The sequence below is a fragment of the Salvelinus sp. IW2-2015 genome, linkage group LG17 (genome assembly GCF_002910315.2).
Source record: "Salvelinus sp. IW2-2015 linkage group LG17, ASM291031v2, whole genome shotgun sequence".
NCBI classification, from domain to species: domain Eukaryota; kingdom Metazoa; phylum Chordata; class Actinopteri; order Salmoniformes; family Salmonidae; genus Salvelinus; species Salvelinus sp. IW2-2015.
The window spans coordinates 38,126,039-38,133,919 of NC_036857.1; the positions used below are offsets into that span (position 1 = coordinate 38,126,039).

Here is a 7,881-nt window from a genome sequence, read left to right on the forward strand (position 1 = left end):
TTTGCAGCTCTTCAGAACATCTGCTAACTGGATTTGGGTGAAGGAAAAGCTGGGAAGGCTTGGCAAGTAGCTGCGGGGGTGCGGAGCTGTTGGCCGGGGTTTGGGTGTAGCCAGGAGGAAAGCATGGCCAGCCGTAGAAAAATGCTTATTGAAATTCTCGATTATCGTGGATTTATCGGTGGTGACAGTGTTTCCTAGCCTCAGTGCAGTGGGCAGCTGGGAGGAGGTGCTCTTATTCTCCATGGACTTTACAGTGTCCCAAAATATTTGGAGTTAGAGCTACAGGATGCAAATTTCTGTGTGAAAAAGCTAGCCTTTGCTTTCCTAACTGACTGCGTGTATTGGTTCCTGACTTCCCTGAAGAGTTGCGTATCGCGGGGACTATTCAATGCTAGTGCAGTCTGCCACAGGATGTTTTTGTGCTGGTCGAGGGCAGTCAGGTCTGGAGTGAACCATGGGCTATATCTGTTCTTAGTTCTACATTTTTTGAATGGGGCATGCTTATTTAAGATGGCGAGGAAATTACTTTTAAAGAACGACCAGGCATCCTCTACTGACGGATGAGGTCAATATCTTTCCAGGATACCCGGGCCAGGTTGATTAGAAAGGCCTGCTCGCAGAAGTGTTTTAGGGAGCGTTTGACAGTGATGAGGGGTGGTCGTTTGACCGGACTCAATAGCGGATGCAGGCAATGAGGCAGTGATCGCTGAGATTATGATTGAAACAGCAGAGGTGTATTTGGGTGGTCAGGATAATATCTATGAGGGTGCCCATGTTTACGGATTTGGGGTTGTACCTGGTGGGTTCCTTGATAATTTGTGTGAGATTGAGGGCATCTAGCTTAGATTGTAGACTGCCAGGGTGTTAAGCATATCCCAGTTTTGGTCACCTAACAGAACTAATCTGAAGATAGATGGGGGCAATCAATTCACATATGGTGTCCAGGGCACAGTGGGGGCTGAGGGGGGTCTATGACAGGCGGCAACATTGAGAGACTTATTTCTGGAGAGAAACATTTTTAAAATGAGAAGCTCGAACTGTTTGGGCATAGACCTCTATCATAGACCTCTATGACCACTATCATCACCATGTTGTTCCTCCATGCAGGACTCTGAGCTGAAGAGGACATTGGATGAGAGCGAGAAGATCCAGCGTGCCTACGGACATTATTTGACCTGAACATCATCAACGACAGCCTGGAGGGGGCCTTCTGCGGCCTGAAGACGGCACTGGAGAGACTGAGCTCAGGAGCAGTGGGTTCCTGTCAGCTGGGTCTTCTAAAGGCCAATCAATCAGAGGTCAGAGCTAGAGGTCAGGAGGTCAGAATAGGGGTCATAGGTCTGAGGAGTTGGCAGGTTGAGTGTGACCAATTAGGAGAGAGTAAATTGTAAAGGAGTGGAGTTTCCCTCAGCAGCGTGTGACGCTATACGATGTAAGTTTCTCAAAACCAAGTGAAAATGCAAAAAAAGTGTCTGGACCCTTCTATAGCATGCCATTTACAGTACATCACAAATTTACAGATTAGGTTCCTAAATAATGAAATTCTCCTTCAAGATGCTTTTGGAAAACCAGGCCCAGGGACGTATGACATAGGAACGCATCACTTTCATTTACATTTTAAGTCATTTAGCAGACGCTCTTATCCAGAGCGACTTACAAATTGGAAAGTTCATACATATTCATCCTGGTCCCCCCGTGGGGAATGAACCCACAACCCTGGCGTTGCAAGCGCCATGCTCTACCAACTGAGCCACACGGGAGCCACTTTCATGGGGTATTGGTTGGAGGCCTGTTGTAAAGGGCCAATTCAGATGCTCCAGTGCAAGGGGTTTGCCTCATGGTAGACTGCTGCACAAATTATAGTTCCTCCACAGACATGATGTCGAACTGTAATTTCTGTAAAAATGATAAGCCTAATTTATATAAAAAATATGTTAACAAAATATATATTGGTATTTGTTGTGGAGGCGTTAGAGGTGTTTTGAGGTACGGTGCGTAGCGTGTGAGTGATACGAGTGACAGTATATTATATAGGTTGAAGTAGGCTTATATATTTAGCAAATACTGTGCTGGAGGTCTTGGAGTATAATGAACATTGTTATACTACCAGGAGTTTACTGAACATTTTTTGTCTTACCAAATATTTTTTATTTATWAAAAAAATTGGGGCCTTACCAAATCTTACAAAAACTATGTACTGCAATGTTTACATTCAGTGTTTCATGTTATGGCAGATTTAAAGAATACYAAAAGGTACCAACTGTCACTATTCTTTATATGACATTCTGTATATTTGGTCATATGATCATACAATTGTAAATAATTGACAACTGTTGATCTTACTGTACTTATTATTATTAATGTTCTTTGTTGAAAAAATAAGATGGCATAGCAATAGCAATACATGATCTGAGATAAATATACACAAATGCATGCATGAATGCATAGGCACACACGCAAAGACATTCACACAGCAATCAACAATGCATCCTTCTGTTGAATTTACCTGGTTGCAGCACAGCTCTATTTTCTTACTCCGAGAATGGAGTATTTTACTGTCAGCTTTCATTTCTTTGTTCTTTGTTGCCATGTTTTTATCAAATATGTAAAAAAAAAAAATAAATAATAATAATTGTGTGAGATGTTGGAAATATTCAGTTCGTGATCTTTGTAGCATAGGCCACAATCAGAAAGTATTAATTTAGTCCCCTAAGAAATGTTTTGTATAATGTGTACTTGTTTGATTACTGTTCACACTTCGTTTTCAAAAGTTCTTAAATGTGAACTATCACTTATAGTGTCTGACTGTTTCGTGGGAAGAACATTTGTTTTGATTAACTTATTTATTTAGTTTATTATCAATGTTGGTTAWACAGAGGCCAAGGGTGGACAACTTGTGTTTAATTTAATGTATTTAGCCCCTTTTTCATSGTATCCAATTGGTAGTTACAGTCTTGTCTCATCGCTCCAACTCCCGTACAGACTCAGGAGAGGCGAAGGTCGCGAGCCGTGCGTCCTCCGAAACACAACCCATCCAAGCCGCACTGCTTCTTGACACAATGCCCACTTAACCCGGAAGCCAGCCGCACCAACGTGTCGGAGGAAACACCGTACACCTGGCAACCGTGTCAGCGTGCACTCCGACCGGCCCGCCACAGGAGTCGCTAGTGCGCGATGGGACAAGGACATCCCTGCCGGCCAAACCCTCCKCTAACCCGGACGACGCTGGGCCAATTGTGCACCACCCCATGGGTCTCCCGTTTGCGGCCYGCTGCGACAGAGCCTGACTCGAACCCAGAATCTCTAGTGGCACAGCTAGAACTGCAATGCAGTGCCTTAGACCACTGCGCCACTCGGGAGGCCCCRAGATGACGGCTTTTAACAATAAATATTTTTTCATACACTTTTTCCCGGTTGGCCGATCTACTATATTGTTATATAATTATTTTAAGAGATCTCTCTGTTGCCAGGTGAAGTTGGGCAGGTCAAAACGGTTAATGTGCTCTTTTGACTGAGATCGTGTAACTCAGTGCTTTAGTGACGCTACATTTGTTCTTTTTTGGGGGTAAAAAAATAGAGTCTTTTCTAATTACAGAAACTATTTTAGTCTTGTGTGAGGTCTGTTGAAATGCTTTGGTAGAAAATCATGCAGATATAACAACAACAAAAAGAAATGGGGCAGACTAACTTAAAGGGGGAATTTGCAGATCTAACAACACCAACATGAACACCCCGGCACTGTTTTGGTCAACAGCTGAATGGGGCTGGAGAAATGTAACCACTCTCAAATTCATAGACATAGCTATGGATGCAAGGACTGACCATCCGTGAGATCAAAATAATAGTTTTAACCTAGCCCTATAAATAGTACACCAAATTCATCATATTTTATACTTTTACATTAGGATATTGTCTTTAAAATATTTATAACCTCATGTTATTGCTCACATACTGACGTGATGTGTAGTATCCAGTACATCCACATCTGAGTATTAAGTTAAATGAATTAAGTGTGTACCCTTTGATAGTGGTGCAGATCACAAACAGAATGAAACAGAAAAATAAAGACTTACTTTATTGAACCAAGTAACCAACTGTCAGTGTCCATCATAGTCTGTTGTTGTGATTGGTCTCTCTCTCTATGTGGAGAATACAGAAAATAGCATTCTGAGGCAGGGGCGGACTGGGACAAAAATTCAGCCTTGGCATTTTAGCCACTAGTCCACATTCTCCTTGTTCTCTTCTGTATACCTTATAACAGCTTAAAAAAACATGTTCAAATAAGTGCATGTCATGTGTTCCCCCCTGCCCATGTAGCTAAGTGTTCAAATATTACACTACATATAATTATATAGAAGAAAATAGAGAGAGAGAGAGAAAGAGCGCAAGAGACTGCCAGTCCCTTAATGTTTTGGCCGTATAATACAGCCAATGGCTACATTAAGGAGCTGACAGTCTCTCTCTCTCTGCCTATCTCTGTTTTTTTCCTATTGAATTCAATATACAACCTTCTGTGTTTGTCATAGAACGATGCAGGGACTAGTTTATGTGGACGCACATAGATTTCTACTGCTGTGGTTCGTTTGACAGTGACATGCGCGTACGCSTATCTTTCTGATAAGAAGTGATGGYCCTTTTAGCGAATGAAGTGAGCTGGKGATAGGGGGGACTTTCCAGCCTTCAGTGGTGGTGGCGATGTAATGTAATCCGACACCAGAGTTTCTCGTTACTACAGGTCATAAACCCACTTGCTGGGCTGAAGAGACTGATTCAGAAGCGAATAAACATTGATAAAATTATTCAAATACACAGACAGTCCCCGAATTGACCTTTATTGTAATACATGATGACTTGTGTTTAATAAAAAGCACTGTWTAAATGTTTAGTYGATGGCTATTGCCTTACCTATGTGTTATAAAAGACAATCTAACGACTTGTTAGGCTATAATGTAAGTAGCCTAGCGTCTAAATGTTCCCCCGAATCCTCCCTTCCGTAATGAGTCCACTATAGTAGGTATGAAATGTATTTCATACAATATACAAGCCAATATTAGGCCTAACTGGCAGCAGTGTTGTCAGTGTGCGTGAGTGTGTCTTTCTCTGTTTTCTCTCACAGACACAGACACAGCACTCGGACAAGCAGTACCAGAACTATTAGCAAAAAAGTCAGTTAATTTCACAAACTTTGCAGCTTCGGCCTCAAGAGCCCTTTTTTTGGTCTCAAATTTTTTCGCCACTACCTTTCTGCTTTTCTGTTCTGACTGAGTGACTTGACAGAGTCAGAGTTGGTCTCACTCCATTTGATGGTGTGCGTTTGATGGTGTGCGTTTGACTTTGTATGTGTGAATTCGCGACATACATACATACATACATACATACATACATACATACATACTACATACATACACTACCGTTCAAAAGTTTGGGGTCACTTAGAAATGTCCTTGATTTTGAAAGAAAAGCATATTTTTTGTCCATTAAAATAACATTAACTTGATCAGAAATGTAGTGTAGACATTGTTAATGTTGTAAATGACTATTGTAGCTGGAAACGGCAGATTTTTTATGGAATATCTACATAGGCATACAGAGACCCATTATCAGCAACCATCACTCCTGTGTTCCAATGGCACGTTGTGTTAGCTAATCTCTGCCTAGAAGGCCAGCATCCCAGAGCCGCCTCTTCACTGTTGATGTTGAGACTGGTGGATGGCGGGTACTATTTAATGAAGCTGCCAGTTGAGAACTTGTGAGGTGTCTGTTCTCAAATTAGACACTAATGTACTTGCCTCTTGCTCAGTTGTGCACCGGGGCCTCCCACTCCCTTTCTATTCTGGTTAAGAGTTTGTACTGTTCTGGAAGCGGAGTAGTACACAGCGTTTTACGAGATCTTCAATTTCTTGGCAATTCTCGCATGGAATAGCCTTAATTTCTCAGAACAAGAATAGACTGACGAGTTTCAGAAGAAAGTTCTTTGTTTCTGGCCATTTTGAGCCTGTAATCAGAACCCACAAATGCGGATGCTCCAATACTCAACTAGTCTAAAGGAGGCCAGTTTTATTGCTTCTTAAATCAAAACAACAGTTTCATCTGCAAAAAGGGTATTCTAATGATCAAATCGCCCTTTAAAATGAATAAACTTGGATTAGTTTAACACGGAGTGATGGTTGCTGATAATTCAATTGATATTTTATAGATCAATTGTTGATGTTTTTTTTTCAAATCCCTCATTTAAATTACAGTATGTCCCATCTTGAGACAATGTATACTAATGTCCATCTGTTACTGGTAATACGGGCATTATGATTAGTTTAACTACAGTACAATAACTGGTCATACCCCATCACTACTCCAACTAGTGCTGTGCTTACCTGTAGAGAACATTATTGATGCTGGCAGAGGAGGGTTCCCCAGGCTGGGTAGCAGGAGCAACGGGACACTCCACCGGGCCACAGCTCCATGTACTCTGCACGMTCTCTGTTCTCTTCCGAGGCTGCAGCTCATTGAGCAGGGGGAAGACAATAAATTYGGAAAACATCACAACCATATTATTGCTCTAAAGTGAGCATCTAGATAGATAGCTGACACAAGAAGATGGCCGAATAACATTGCTATGGCGGCATTGAATTACAGASAAAGTAAGTAAGTGCTAATAAGCGCTAGTGCTAATAATACCAGAGACTTGTCAGTGATGTCAATGATGTAGACTGCTATAAATTATTCATAGAGAGAGTGTCTTGTTTATGTGCTGCTGGCATTGTRAAATCAATAACATATTACTTTAACAAACCTCAATGCTAAGTCTAATGGGATACATTTCTCCACAAGGGAAAATGTATTGTCTGGTGTAGCGGCCCCCGGGCTCCCGGCCAGCTTTGGGAGGGCTCATTAATTTGGTGCAAGCCAACTTTGTTACTGTGGTGAAGTCTCTCTCCGAGCTACTTTCTCCTGATGGATCTACAGCCTGGGAAACAGCACAGGTATTACAACACTTAGTTTGGGTCCCAAATTGCACCCTATTACCTACAGTGAGACTAGGGTGCAATTTGGGACGCACATTAGTGTATTCCCAACCAAAGATACTGTACTTCTATTGAACAAAAGTCCCATGCTGTACAGTAGTCTCATGAAGTAACTTGTGAAACAGTACAGTATGGTATCTTCACTCGTTTTTTTTCTCATACAAACAATGCCCTCCTGCTTTAACATGAAGGCAAATCATAAAATTGTTATACTGTGCACACTGAGCACAGAGCAGTATACTGTACCACTCTGACAATTGCTCTCTTCCAGAATGGTACAGAGTAGTACAATATAATGTATGTCCATAGTGATAGTATATGTGTCACACCCTGATTTGTTTCACCCATCTTGTGCTTGTCTCCACCCCCCACCAGGTGTCTCCCGTTTGTCCCCATTATCTCCTGTGTATTTATACCTGRGTTTTCTGTTGCCAGTTTGTACTATCATGACTCAGGCTAAGACCCAGATGCAGACACAGGAGGTGGATAGTACGAGTCTCAGAGTTTCTTATAGTACAAAGGGCAGGCAAAAGAGTAGTTGGGGCAAGAAAAGGGTCGTAATCCAAATCAGAGTAAGGCAGGTACTTTTTCTTGCCACTGTATGTGTATTAAAGTAATCAAAAGWGTAGTATTTGGTCCAACATTCCTAGCACGCAATGCTTGTGACTCTACAAACTTGTTGGATGCATTTGCTGTTTGTTTTGCTTGCGTTTCAGATWATTTTGTGCCCAATAGAAATTCATTGTAAATAATGTAATTTTGGAGTCATTTTTATTAACAGTTCTATATTAATGTGGATGCTACCATAATTACGGATAGTCCTGAATGAATCGTSAATAATGAGTGAGAAAGTTAGACG

At 41.6% G+C, this 7,881-nt stretch overlaps 1 pseudogene; it reads left to right on the forward strand.

The window, feature by feature from the left end:
- Positions 1–1,428, forward strand: part of LOC111976465 (MAGUK p55 subfamily member 2-like) — a 48,686-nt pseudogene extending 47,258 nt beyond the window's left edge.
- The last annotated feature ends 6,453 nt before the right edge of the window (positions 1,429–7,881 follow it).